The 15,762-nt window shown below is 43.0% G+C and overlaps 1 protein-coding gene across 1 annotated transcript in view; it reads right to left on the bottom strand.

Annotated features, from left to right (window-relative positions):
* Positions 1 to 15,762, bottom strand: part of LOC141076070 (uncharacterized) — an 85,359-nt gene that overhangs the window by 50,596 nt on the left and 19,001 nt on the right. The window lies entirely within an intron of this gene.

Raw genomic sequence — 15,762 nt, 5'->3', positions numbered from 1 at the left:
GCATTTCCATGGATACTTCGAGTGCCTGCCTAATTCGTGCAGTTAACATAAAGCCATGTTCACAAGTTCAGCATTTGTCAGTATTTTACTTCACTATTTGTAAGCCAAAACCAGTAGTGGGTAAAAAGTGGTGAACGGGTTTCTATTATTCTTTTGCTCAGATTGTCCCACTTCTGATTTTGGCTTACAAATACTGATGTAAAATACTGTCCATATGATGAACATGTTAACGTGATTTAAGCCTCCAGTTACCTCTTCTCCATGAATACTTCTCGAGCCTGCCTGATGGGTGCACTGTCCTATGGTCTACGTAGGACCATCCTAAACCTCCAGCTAACTCCTCTCCATGGATATATCTAGAGCATGCCTGATGGGTGCACTGTCCTATGGTCTAGGTAGGACCATCCTATACTTCCATCTACCTCCTCTTCATGGATATATCTAGAGCCTGACTGATGGGTGCACTGTCCTGTGGTCTAGGTAGGACCATCCTAAACCTCCAGCTAACTCCTCTCCATGGATATATCTAGAGCCTGACTGATGGGTACAATGTCCTACAGTCTAGATAGGACTACCCTAAACCTCCAGCTACCTCCTCTCCATGGATACATCTAGAGCAGGGGTACCCAACCTGTAGCTCAGGAGCCACATGTGGCTCGCGATCTCATGAATTTTTGCTCGCGACTGTCTGCCAGCTTGGTGCATTAGCTCCAGGTCTGGCAAACAGGTATGAAGAGTACACCTGAAAATTGTGAATTTTGTGAGTAGCCCCGCACAGAAGTGCAGACGTGGATGCACATATACAGGTCTTAGGGGTTTAGAGATGTTTTAGGTATGGTACGCTGGAGGATGATACTACCTGTTAGAGGAGGTGCTCAAAGCTGGATGTGACAGTGTGTTGGGAGCAGGGCTGTGGAGTCGGTAAGCCAAACCTGCGACTCCGACTCCTCAATTTCCCTTACACCGACTCCGACTCCAACTCCGACTCCCACACATATTGCTTATATTTAAGTGAAAAATTTATTGTAGTACAATGTGAACCTCAGACATTTAATCATTTTTATGATCCAATAATCAAGATATTTAGATAGAACAGAATATATATTGGTGTACTACCCGGTTTTCATTCTTTTTGGTACAGATACGATATGGATAGACAGATATGGATAAATAGATATATAGATAGAGCAGATTTCTAATCTGCTTTTGCTATTGAAAACATTATCTATGAGCTCAAAAACCTTTCAGGTGATGCAGTTTTTTTGAAAAGATGATCAGCTTTTGCAGCTGAAAAACTTATCCTCAAAAAACACAGGAAAAATGCTGTGTGTGAATGTAGCCTTAGATCAGGAATATAACAGCCATTTATAGGACATTTCATAACTTTCCCAAACTCCTATGAAAAAATATTCAGCACATCCTGCATTGAACTACTGTACTCAATTTATTATATATTTTAGGAGTCGGAGTCGGTCCATTTTATACCGACTCCAACTCCGACTCCGACTCCACCAAAATGAGCACCGACTCCACGACTCCGACTCCACAGCCCTGGTTGGGAGTCCTTGATGAGAGAATACTGAATGGGGGGTATAGTGGGAACCTTTGGATCTTGGTATACTGCTTTGGAATGATTTCTGTGGAAAAGCTTTGGTTATTATTATACCTGTAATGGGAGCTTTGGTTGACACTACTTTGAAGGGGGTGGGAGCTGGATGTGGCTCGCAACCATCTCTCTAAGCTGAATGTGGCTCTCAAGGTCAGAAAGGTTGTGGACTACTGATCTAGAGCATGCCTGATGGATGCACTATGGTCTAGGTAGGACTATCCTAAACCTCCAGCTACCTTGTTACGGTTGCTGTAGCGGGAAGGCACGTAGAGGCAACCCGGAAGTGGACCCTCTGGGTCACGGCTCCAGAGCCCTCGAGGGCGAGTGCCCAGGTGAGGACCACCCCCTATACAGGGAGTGTTAGGGGCAGACCCCCAGGGGATGGAACCGCGACAGCCGGAACCAAAGGGACGACTGGGGCTAGACAGGAGTGGAGACACAGGCGTATCCGTACAGTGAGCACAGAGACCGTGGAGATCGGGCAGAGCGCAGGACCGGAGCACAGCGGGTGGCAATGGCTGGAGGCTGTAAAAAGAAGCACAGATAAACACAAAGCGGGAGGATGGAAGAAGCAGGACAGGGAAGAAGTAAGGAGCAACAGAGGGCACTGTATAGCGGAAGAGCAGAGGGGAAACTGATGGAGGCAGCGCAGGCGGAGGCACAGGAAGAGAGAGCCGAAGATACAGCACAAAGCAAAGGCAGAGACAAGAATAGGGGTGCAAAGGGCCAGGAACACTGCGCAAACAGAGGCAGGGTAGAAGGGGCCTGGAACACGGAGAGTGCTGCAATGAGACAGCGTCACCGCATAAGAACAGGCGTCTTACCTGTCCAGACGCCGGCCATAAGTAGCACTGGGCGCCGCCATGTTGGAGGCGGGGCCAGCGCGTCATACTACCCAGGGGACTGCGCGCCAGAAGGGAGGTAGTGCACAGGCGCCTGACACTGGGGGAGCCGGAGGCCGGGCGCGGGGACGCGCCGGGGAGCAGGAGCGCACCGGGAAGTGCGCGCAGCAGGGTAAGTGGAGCCAGGGGGCGTAACATACCTTCTCTCCATGGATATATTTAGAGTATGCCTGATGGATACACTGTCCTATGGTCTGGGTAGGACCATCCTAAACCTCCAACTACTTCCTCTCCATAGATAAATCTAGAGCATGCTTGATGGGTGCACTGTCCTATGCTCTAGGAATGGACCATCCTAATCCTCCAGCTACCTCCTCTCCATGGATACTTTTAGAGCCTGCTTGCTGGGTGCCCTATTCTCTGGAGTCTATCTTCTCTTTCTATAAATGCTTCAAACATTCCATTATTTCATCTTCGTACATGTACAAAAAAATCAAATACATATTCAACATTTTAATACATCAGGGCTTAACTGGTGCCACCAACATATACTTGGAAATACTATATTTTTTGCCACAATAAAATACTTCCTTGGAAGCCTGGCAGTGCCAACCAAAGCTGAAACTTTACAACAACAAATGTCAATACTCGGGCTGCCTGCAGGTCTCATGACCGGAACTTCGCACCCTCATGGACATATAGAGGGCTGCTCAGGTTAGACACACAGACGATCTGTACATCACTGTAGTCGGATCATGATAAACGGATGTTAGACACCAGCTCTGTGATTAAAAGTTGGACTGCCTGTCCACATGTTCCTTATGCTCAAATGACTACTGAGCCTCTCAATGGTCACCTTAGTGCAGAAAAAGGTATACAGCTGTATGAAAAAGTGTTTGCAACCTTCCTAACTTCCTATTCTTTTACAGGTTTGTCACACTTAACGGTTTCAGATCAGCAAACAAATGTAAATATTAGACAAAGATAACACAAGTAGAACAAAAAGCAGTTTATAAATGTGTTAAGGGAAAAAGAAATCCAAACCCGTAGGGTCCTGTGTGAAAAAGTGATTACCTCCCCATAAAACAAATTAACTATGGTTTATCACGTTTGGCAAGTGGAGTTAAAATACCCTAGCTACACACAGGCCTAATTAATAGCACACCTGTTGTCAATCAAGAAAATAGGACATGCCTGGCAAAGAGAAGTAGATCAAAAGGTTCCTGTCATGAACTGGGGGTGTGAGGTTGCCCCCAGTTGTTAGGGATTTATTATATCGCACCAATTGTCACAAATGTACTATTTATTAGTGGTCGTGGGTCATATAACCACCCTCCGATTTTGGTACTTGCAACTCTCCAGCGCCATCCCTTACCCTCAGGTCAGTCAGGGAATTACACCTAGGATAAGTAGTCACCAGAAAGGACGCCTTGTACTGGCTATTTGGCACTCTGCAGTGAGGGCAGTATGTATATCCCCACTCTCAAGCAAGAAATGCACATATAAAACCTCCATTCTGTCACTGCCAGGTTCTCCCCAATACCCCAGAACACTTTGCTGCCACCAGCTCCTTGTTCTATTTTAAAATCAATATCGGGTCAGGAGCCAACCCAAAAGGTAGCAGAAATTTTAGCGTGGGGAACGTGGCGGTATGTTATAGAGCAAGGAAAACTAAACTAGTAAATTTTATAGATTTACTCCAGAAAATATAGGCAGTGTTTACAAAAATAAAAAAGATGTTACAAACGAGACAAGATACAGTATATACAGACAATTACAAAATAAAATGGATTAAAATAACATCTTACACTTATGAGTCCATGGCACGCCGTGTGGAGGAGGGGGAGGGGCGCCTTCCCCAAGGGAAAATGGTCTATCAGCACAGCTTCCAAGCTGGCAACCTGGGCAAATGACAACTTCTTAATTGGGCATCATCATATGGAAGAATCAAGAAGTAAACATAGGCAGCTGAATGCCATGTATCATACCTCCAATAAGCTGTGGGGGTGTCACGGCTTATTGGAGGTATGAAACATGGCATTCAGCTGCCTATTTTTACTTAACTTTCAACCTGCCTTTCATGTTAAGTCCCTATTGCATCATTTGAATCTTATTTAGGACATCTTGATATTGTGGCAACTACTTTTTTTTTTTTAGGTAATTAAGCCGAGTGCTCCTAAACATGGTTCATACATGGATAAAAAACTATTTTTGCTACCACTACCAGATATAGTATGTGCTTTTTTATGAGCAGTATAAAACTGTTTATTGGTTGTTTTATGCACTGTGCACTTTGTTTGTAGGCCTTCTGGCTGCTTGATATGCTCATATATGAACATTACCCATATTGTAGGGCTGATTCATATAGTTCACTTTATTAGTGCATACCCTCTGGTTGTTTTATCTCTCTAAAGGCCGTTCTTTTTTGCATTGATTGTCCCTATCTTTTAAAACTTATGAGTGCCATAACTCTGGCTGCGAGGCTCACAGCGTGTTGACAGAAGTATCATGTTATCTCTTGCGAATTTATCTTTCTAGCGATACCAAATAAAAACTACCTGTGGGCTAGTGGATGGCGGGAACCCTTTTCTCAATTTCTGGTGGGCACTGAAGCTTCAAAACCCACCTGTGGATAGCACTAACCATGCAGTTTCCAAAAATATAAGTTTCCTGCCTCTATGAATATTCTGTGTTATTATATTCGATCCTGAATAAACAAAGGAACTTCCAAAACCATGTGCTGCAGACAGACCAGATTTGCCTGGTCAAAAGCCACATTCCTGAGGGAGAGGGGAAAGAGTGGGAGAGAATTACCCACAGGCAGAGAGACTGCCGCTATGTGCCATTCCAACAGGGAGAAAGAGGGGGGGGGGAGGGGGGGCTGCAGCTAGAGAGGCTCAGCGTTGGGGCTCATACTCACTGGCAAGAAATACGGACTAGCGCAATCCGATAAAAAAAAAAAAAAAAAAAAAAAAAAAATCAGATTACACTCGGACCAATGTTATTCAATAGGTGACATCTCATTTACGATTTTTTTCTCAGCCGAAATCGGACTGAGAAAAAAAAAAAAAAATCGCAGCATGCCGTGTATTCTCATACGGGACTCGCCAATGCAAGTCAATGGGTGCGGAAAAAAAAAAAAAAAAAATCGGACAGCCCTCGCACCATGTGTATGCCGTCCGATTTTTACGCACCGGTGTCCTTTGAAAAGCCGGTTATTCATATGCGGCTGCAGTAAAATCCCACTGACATGCTAGAATTCAAAAGATAGGATACATGTATACACATAGAATAGGTGTGTGTATATATAGATATATATCTATCTCTATATATAAATATATATATCTATCTATATACACACACACATACACACAGTATATTATATATATATATATATATATATATATATATATATACACACACACACATACATGCACACAGTATAAGTATAATATAAAATATAGAGAGGTTAGCTACGTTGAAGATCATTAAGGAAGGTGAAGAGTTCTTGGACAGAGCAGAATTATCTCTTCATGTTACAGAAAGAGAAGAAATTCGAAGTGCACCTGAAGAAACAGAGGAATGGAGACATGTGACCCAGAGAAGCAGGAGGATCAGGAGGCAGTCAGCACCCATACTGCTCAGGAACCAGTACCAGGCTCTCACGCAGGAAAACGATGAAGAAATACATCAGGATAAGACTTTGCCAACAAACACCAACCTTGTACGCCCTCAGAGTCCTCCTGGATGGAGAAAGAAAAATGTTGTGAAGAAGAAACGGAGAGTGGTGGTCATGGGGGATTCCCTGTTGAGAGGAACAGAGGCCGCTATCTGCAGACCGGATATAACTTCAAGAGAAATGTGCTGTCTTCCAGGTGCAAAAATTAAAGATGTGTCTGACAGGATATCAGGACTCTTCAGACCTACAGATGACTACCCATTCCTGCTACTACATGTGGGGACGAATGACACCGCAAGAAACGACCTGGAAACCATCTGCAGAGACTTTGAAGACTTAGGCAAGAAAGTGAAAGAACTGGGAGCGCAGGTGGTCTTCTCTTCCATCCTCCCAGTGGATGGCCATGGAACAAGGAGGTGGAATAAGATTCTGCAGGTGAACAACTGGCTACGTCGATGGTGCCGTCAGCAACGATTTGGATTTCTGGATCACGGAGTGAACTACTTATACGATGGACTACTTGCTAGAGATGGGGTGCACCTTACGAAGACTGGAAAGCATGTATTTGGAAGTCGCCTTGCTACACTTGTAAGGAGAGCTTTAAACTAGAACAACATGGGAAGGGAAGCAAAAGACCAGAAAAAGCCATACACCTGACAAATGCTATTGAGAACTCTGCTATTAGAAGTGGAAAGGAAGAACAAAGACGAAAGAATCTAATTAATAAAAATATTGGAGAAAGAGAAACCAATCACAAACTAAAATGTTTCTATACTAATGCACAAAGCATGGGCAACAAACAAGGAGAATTGGAACTACTAACACAGGAAAAGAAATATGATGTCATTGGAATCACTGAAACTTGGTGGGACAATACACATGATTGGAATACAAGACTAGAAGGATACAACTTATTTGCAAGAAACAGACTTGATAAACGAGGAGGGGGTGTCGCATTGTATGTTCGAAACGCGTATATCTGCACAGAGATTGAAGCTTCAGAGACTGGGAGTTCTGTGGAAACTGTTTGGGTAAGAATACAAGGACAGAACAATGGAAAGGACACCATTGTAGGCATTTACTACAGGCCGCCTGTGCAAGCCGAAGATATAGATGAACTCTTTATGCATCAGATGGCCAAGTTCTCCAAAAAATATGACATAGTTGTCATGGGAGATTTCAACTATCCAGACATTTGTTGGGAATCTCTCTCAGGCAAAACTAACAGGTCAAGGAAATTCTTATCCTCTCTTGCTGACAACTTTATCTTCCAAAAGGTAAGGGAGAAAACAAGGGGAACTGCTACCTTGGATCTAATCCTTATAAACAGGGAGGAAATGGTTGAGGAGGTAAAAGTGGCTGGGACCCTAGGAGGTATCCAATGGCTGGATATCCTTAAAGACAAAAATGTCCAGGAAAGATGGGAAATCTTGAAAAATGAAATTCTCAAAGCACAGTTGTTAACAATTCCGAAAAGAGGGAAGAATAGGAAGCATTTAAGGAAACCAGGATGGATGAACACAGAACTTAAGCACATGCTAAAAAGGAAGAAAAAAATGTTTATAAAATGGAAAGAGGGAGGCATATCTAAAGAAGAATATAATGCTGTCTGCAGAACCTGCAGGGCACAAATCAGATTAGCTAAAGCTGAAAATGAACTGAGGCTTGCAAGAGATGTCAAAAGCAATAATAAAGGATTTTTGGGGATATGTCAAAAGTAAAAGAAAAGTCAAAGATGCTATAGGATTTTTACAGGATGAAAATGATGAAATGGTAAGACAGGATGTTGAGAAGGCTGAACTTTTAAATTCCTATTTTGCATCTGTTTTCTCTCAGAAAGGAAATGCAACATCAACTGTTATTCACTGTCCTATTAAGGGAATAGAAGAATCCAGGATATCTATAAACAGAAAGATAGTGAGGAAACACTTAGCTAACCTAAATGAATTCAAGTCTCCAGGTCCAGATGAATTACACCCCAGAGTACTGAAGGAGATAGCAGAAGAAATTTTTGAACCCCTCTCCATAATCTTTGAAAATTCTTGGAGAACAGAAGTGCCAGAAGACTGGAGAAGAGCAAATGTTGTTCCTATCTTCAAAAAGGGGAAGAAGGTGGACCCAGGCAACTATAGGCCGGTGAGTCTGACTTCTATACCAGGAAAGATCTTTGAACAAATTATTAAACAACATGTATGTCAATACCTGGATAAGAATGAAGTGATTAAACAGAGTCAGCATGGGTTTCTAACTAATAAGTCATGTCAGACTAACTTAATTTCCTTCTATGACGGTATCACTGATTGGGTGGATCAAGGAAATGCTGTAGATATAGTATATCTTGACTTCAGCAAAGCATTTGACAAAGTCTCTCAATCATTATTTAAAAAATGACTAAGTATGGAATGGACAAGGCAACTGTTAGGTGGATTCATAACTGGCTTAGTGATCGGACCCAAAGAGTGGTCGTAAATGGCTGCACATCCAGTTGGAAGAATGTCTCAAGTGGGGTACCACAGGGCTCTGTCCTGGGCCCTGTATTGTTCAACATCTTTATCAACGATTTAGATGAAGGAATTGAGGGTATACTGATTAAATTTGCTGATGACACAAAGCTAGGAGGGATAGCTAATACTAGAGAAGAGAGAGAGGATTCAAAAAGATTTAAATAAACTGGAGAAGTGGGCAGCAACTAACAGAATGGTTTTTAACAGGGAGAAATGCAAAGTACTACATCTGGGCAATAAAAATGAAAAAAGCATATATAGAATGGGAGGAATAGGGCTAAGTGACAGCACATGTGAAAAAGACTTGGGTATACTAATAGATCACAGACTGAATATGAGTCAACAGTGTGATGCAGCAGCAAAAAAGGCAAATGCAATTCTAGAATGTATTAACAGAAGCATACAGTCTAGATCACGTGAAGTCATTATTTCCCTCTACTCCTCTTTGGTCAGACCTCATCTGGAATATTGTGTCCAGTTTTGGGCACCACATTTTAAAAAAGACATCAACAAACTGGAGCAAGTTCAGAAAAGAGCGACCAGAATGGTGACCGGTCTGCAAACCCTGTCTTATGAGGAAAGGTTGCAGGATTTGGGAATGTTTAGTTTGCAAAAGAGAAGACTGAGAGGAGACTTAATAGCTGTCTACAAATATCTAAAGGGCTGTCACATTGTAGAAGGATCAACTTTATTCTCATTTGCACAAGGAAAGACTAGAAGCAATGGGATGAAACTGAATGGGAAGAGACACAGATTAGATATTAGAAAAAACTTTTTGACAGTTAGAGTGATCAATGAGTGGAACAGGCTGCCACGAGAAGTGGTGAGTTCTCCTTCAATGGAAGTCTTCAAACAGAGGCTGGACAGACATCTGACTGGGATGATTTAGCGAATCCTGCTTTGAGCAGGGGGTTGGACCAGATGGCCCAGGAGGTCCCTTCCAACTCTACGATTCTATATATATATATAGACACACACACACACACACACACACACACACAGGGCTGTGGAGTCGGAGTCGTGGAGTCGGAGTCAGTTTTGGTTGGAGTCGGAGTCGGTAGAAATGTACCGACTCCAGCTTTAAAAAAAATGTATTAATATTTCATAATTGAACTTTCATATGAATTTTATAAATGTTACTCAAATATATATGTTCTATCAAACTATGAACAACAGTGATAAGCAGTTCTGCTGGAGATAGAGACATTTCTTACTTCTTGTGTGTCACTGTTCTCCACTGCCCTTATCTAATCTTATACTTGGTTAACCTCATGCTGCCCCAACCCCCCTACTTACAATGTATGAAACTGAAAGTGAAAATGTGTTGCAAATTCTTAGTAGTAAAGCTCCTCCTCTAGACTAGATCATACTAGATGTGCGTCTTCCAAGCATCTCACAGCTGCCTGCTACTCAGAAGAGGAAGACTGTAAGAAGTATTATCCATTCAACAAACTTTGCATCAGTTAACTGTGAGTACATGAGGAATAATAACAGTATTACTGACCACTATATCAGTTGTACGACCTGGCAATAATTTTGTACAATTGTTTTTAGGAAAAACGATTGTCATTTGGATTGTGAATGCAGAACTAAAAACCTGAGAATGTCAAAGAAGCATTACATTAAATCAGCTGTATTTGAACATTTCACCATCACTCAAGATAGAAAACATTATGTCCATCAGTGTATGACAAATGATCCAGACGAAAACAAATGCTGTGAAGCCAAGATGAGTGCATATTCAGGCAAAGATAAAAATGCTCCTACCAGAGCTTCTAATCTAAAGAGACATTTACAGCGCTTTCATCCAGAAGTACTGAAAGCAGTGGATGAGAAAGACTGCATCCAAACCAATGAACCAGTGCCCAGCTCTTCCAGCCAAACAAAGGAGCAGAGAACTTTGCAGCCATCAGTTGCAAGATATTTGGTCAGTGACAAAGTTACTGTGACAATAACAGTAGATACATTTAAAAAACAGATCATAGAGCTTGTTGTAAAGGATAGTGTGCCTATTTCATTATTTTCACGACCAGCTTTTATGTGTCTGAATGGGGAAATGGCCCGCAAGCTTGGTGTTTCTCTGGAGAGAGAGAGTATTAGAAAATTAGTAATCGAAGAAGCTTTTAAACAAAAGGAAGAACTTAAAAAAAACTCTCAAGGGACGCTTTCTGTTTCTTAAAATGGATGCCTGCACACGTCACAGAGTGAACTATTTTGCCATCAATGTCCGATTTGTTTGTGACAAAAATGAAATAGTTACCAAGACATTGGCAGTAAAAGACACCAAAGCTCATCACACCAGTGAGTTTCTCCATGTCTTGGTGGAAAAGGTTCTGCAAGACTATGAACTTAAAAAAGAGCAAGTTCTTTCTGTCGTAACTGACAATGCTTCAAATATGATAAGTCCTATTAAGCTAATGAATGAGAGTAATGATGGTGACCAGCAGCTAGAAGAACATTCTGGGTCCACAGACACAGAAATGTTTGAAATAGAGGAACACAGTATTGTAACTGAGGAGCAAACTGAAGTTGCTTCAGATGAACAGCAACATGATAGTTTAGATGATCTTGTTGAAACTGTGTAAATATGTTCTTTCATTCAACACATGCGCTGTGTTGTGCATACGCTACAGCTGGCTATAAGAGACAGTCTGCAAGAAGGACATGTTGCTGCACTGATTGGCAAGGTGAGAAAATTGGCTACTGTTGCCAGAACCCTTAAAGTTGACTCAATTTTGAAGAGACGTGCTGGAAAAGGGGCAATTATTGATCAAGCCACACGATGGGGCAGTACTTAATGATTCAGCGCTTGGTTGAACTGAAAACCTTTCTTGTAGACATGGCTAACCCTCAACTGACGCTAAATGAAAGTCAGTGGAATCAGGTGACTGAGCTGGAAAAATTGCTAGAGCACCCATTTACAGTGACTAAAAAATGACAAGCAGAGGACTTAACTCCAGGTATTTTCTTAAAGGAGTGGAAGAACCTGATGTTTCGCCTGTCCCAAAGAGGAGGGTTAATTGCAAGTGGCATTGCTACATCAATGAAACGGAGAGAGGAGCTACTATTACAAAATATTCTTTTGGCAGCTGTTTATGTAGACCCCATGCATCGGATTCTAGATGATCAACAGCTAAGTAAAGGAAAAGAAGCTCTGTTTGAAATAGCAGTAAGGATAAAAGGGTTGCAGAACAGTCAGGAGGAACAAGAAGAATTTGGTCGTCCTGCCACATCTTCACCCTCATCATCAACTGATGAAGAATTTAATTTCGAAAAATATTTGGATCACAAGGACCGTGCAAAGCGTTCCCGCATAGAAGAAGAGTCATCCCCATCAAGGAACACAGCCAGGACATTTCAGCAGAATTTTTCATGTGCACTAAAAGAAATTGAGAAATTTGACCGTTCATCAAAAATAACAGTGCAACAAGCGATTCCTCTGTATCCTGACATTGTCAGAGATGTTGCCCGAGTGGTTACTGCTTTGCCACCAACACTAGTGTAGAGAGGTTGTTCTCTGCTCTCAAAATAATTAGATCAGATTTGAGGGCATCCATGAAGGAGGATCTGACAGAGGCAATACTTGTTCTGAGGACAAATTTATAGATTTCTTCTTATTAACTGCATAAAAGTGTTTATTGCATATTTACTTACAGTTTAGAAAAGTTTATAAAAGTTATTTGCTATATTCTAATTGTATTCTAATAAATGTAGTTTTTGCTCTAAGTGGTCTGATTACTTATATGATGGTGAGAAACTGAATAAGCACGATGTTTAATATTTTACAACAGTAAATTTGTTGTTATGAATTGGCCATTTATGAAGGAGTCGGAGCCTGATAAAATCCAGGAGTCGGAGTCGCAACTGTGGCTTACCGACTCCACAGCCCTGTATATATTCAGGAGTGTACGAGGAGGAGGAGGAGTGTATATATGCAGGACTGTACGGGGAGGAGGAGTGTGTGTGTGTGTGTATGTATATATATATATATATATATATACACATACATACACACACATACATACATACACTCCTCCTCCCCGTACAGTCCTGCATATATACACTCCTCCTCCCTGTACACTCCTCCTCCTCCTCCTCCTCGTACACTCCTGAATATATACACTCCTCCTCCCCGTACACTCCTGTATATTTACACTCCTCCTCCTCCTCCCCGTACACTCCTGAATATATACACTCCTCCTCCTCCCCGTACACTCCTGAATATATACACTCCTCCTCCCCGTAAACTCCGGTATATATACACACACTCCTCCTCCTCCCCGTACACTCCTGTATATATACACTCTTGCCTTATAAATGGGGATGGGACCATCAGTTGTGTTGTGCAGAAGTCTGGTGGATACACAGCTGATAGTCCTACTGAATAGACTGCTAGAATTTGTATTATGGCAAGAAAAAAACCAGCTAAGTAAAGAAAAACGAGTGGCCATCATTACTTTAAGAAATGAAGGTCACTCAGTCCGAAAAATTAGGAAAACTTTGAAAGTGTCCCCAAGTGCAGTGGCAAAAACCATCAAGCGCTACAAAGAAACTGGCTCCGGAGGATAAGTTCATCCGAGTCACCAGCCTCAGAAATCGCAGGTTAACAGCAGCTCAGATTAGAGACTAGGTCAATGCCACACAGTTGTTGTAGAGATGTGTCTGCTGCTAGAACTCTGTTAAGAGGAGACTTTGTGCAGCAGGCCTTCATGGTAAAATAGCTGCTAGGAAACCACTGCTAAGGACAGGAAACAAGCAGAAGAGACTTGTTTGGGCTAAAGAACACGAGGAATGGACATTAGACCAGTGGAAATCTGTGCTTTGGTCTGATGAGTCCAAATTTGAGATCTTTGGTTCCAAACACCATGTCTTTGTGCGACGCAGAAAAGGTGAACGGATGGACTCTACATGCCTAGTTCCCACCCTGAACCATGGAGGAGGAGGTGTGATGGTGTGGGGGTGCTTTGCTGGTGACACTGTTGGGGATTTATTCAAAATTGAAGGCATACTGAACCAGCATGGCTACCACAGCATCTTGCAGCAGCATGCTATTCCTTCCGGTTTGCGTTTAGTTGGACCATCATTTATTTTTCAACATGACAACGACCCCAAACACACCTCCAGGCTGTGTAAGGGCTATTTGACCAAGAAGGAGAGTGATGGGGTGCTACGCCAGATGACCGTCCCCAATTACAGCAGCATAGCCAAGCCCCTCACTGATCTGACCCGTACGAACCTCCCCCACCAGGTAACCTGGACCCCCGAGTGTGAGGAAGCCTTCCGCCAGCTAAAGTACGCCCTCACAAATACCCCGGTATTGGCCGCACCCGATCCAACTAAACATTTCCTTGTTCACACAGACGCTTCTATGTTTGGATTGGGGGCAGTGCTGCGCCAAGTCGTGCCGGACGGTCAAGACCATCCGGTAGCTTACCTGAGTCGGAAACTACTGCCCCGCGAAGTAAGCTATGCGGCCATTGAGAAGGCGTGCCTGGCAGTAGTATGGGCACTCAAGAAGTTACAACCATATTTGTATGGACGACAGTTTTCCCTCCTAATGGACTATAATCTCCTAGTGTGGCTTAATCGGGTCTCTGGAGACAACGCTAGATTACTGTGGTGGAGTTGAGCACTACAACCTCTAGACTTCACCATCCACTACAGACCCGGCAAACAAAATGGTAACGCCGATGGACTAAGTCGACAAACGGAACTTGTACCAACCCCATAGACTTCGGTCATCCCCAAGCCGATCCAATAAGGATCAGACTGTGTATGCCAATCGCATCACTGAAAAGGAGGAGCCATGTTACAGAACCCCCCAGCACCCCGAATAGGAGATGCATGTATGATAAGTGCAATGAGAGATTCATACCCCTAATGCAGCAACCGACCGACTGTGACCCCTGGGCAGAGGTAAACGAGATATCCCACTTCTGACCTCCCCCACCTTTGTAAATCCCACGGTAAATGATCAGGGGTCGCCGGCCACCTGCGGCTATTGTAATGTACATCTGGCGTCTCAATTGGAGCATGTTATCTACTGGCCTGACACATACGGATTGTCCTGCCCTCTGTATGAATATATATTCTGAGACCGGTGAGTAAAATGTTGTCACACTGGAAATACATGGAGTAGCAGTGATCTTTTATATGTTCCCATGTTACAAAGCCTTTCGAGCCAGCGCCCTTCATCCAGAAGTGAGGAAAAGCAGATTGGACCTCCTGAATCACGGGGTGGTAATGTAAGAGGTATTACAGCACAGAAGACCCCGTTAAACTGGCCTCCACAGTCACCAGACCTGAACCCAATCGAGATGGTTTGGGGTGAGCTGGACCACAGAGTCAAGGCAAAAGGGCCAACAAGTGCTAAGCATCTCTGGGAACTCCTTTAAGACTGTTGGAAGACCATTTCCAGTGACTACCTCTTGAAGCTCATCAAGAGAATGCCAAGAGTGTGCAAAGCAGTAATCAAAGCAAAAGGTGGCTACTTTGAAGAACCTAGAATATAAGACATATTTTCAGTTGTTTCACACTTTTTTTGTTAATTATATAATTCCACATGTGTTAATTCATAGTTTTGATGCCTTCAGAGTGAATCTACAATTTTCATAGTCATGAAAATAAAGAAAACTCTTTGAAAGAGAATGTGTGTCCAAACTTGGTCTGTACTGTATATACACTCCTCCTACTCCCCGTACACTCCTGTATATATACACTCCTCCTCTTCCCCGTACACTCCTGTATATATACACTCCTCCTCCTCCCCGTACACTCCTGTATATATACACTCCTCCTCCTCGTACACTCCTGTATATATACACTCCTCCTCCTCCTCCCCGTACACTCCTGTATATATGCACTCCTCCTCCTCCGTGTACACTCCTGTATATATACATTCCTCCTCTTCCCCGTACACTCCTGTATATATACACTCCTTCTCCTCCCCGTACACTCCTGTATATATACACTCCTCCTCCTCCCCGTACACTCCTGTATATATACACTCCTTCTCCTCCCCGTACACTCCTGTATATATACACTCCTCCTCCTCCCCGTACACTCCTGTATATATACACTCCTCCTCCTCCCCGTACACTCCTGTATATATACACTCCTCCTCCTCCC

The sequence above is a fragment of the Dendrobates tinctorius genome, unplaced genomic scaffold (genome assembly GCF_039654945.1).
Source record: "Dendrobates tinctorius isolate UK_male_01 unplaced genomic scaffold, ASM3965494v1 ptg000386l, whole genome shotgun sequence".
In the NCBI taxonomy this organism is placed as follows: domain Eukaryota; kingdom Metazoa; phylum Chordata; class Amphibia; order Anura; family Dendrobatidae; genus Dendrobates; species Dendrobates tinctorius.
This window is presented reverse-complemented; position numbering and strand designations above follow the sequence as displayed.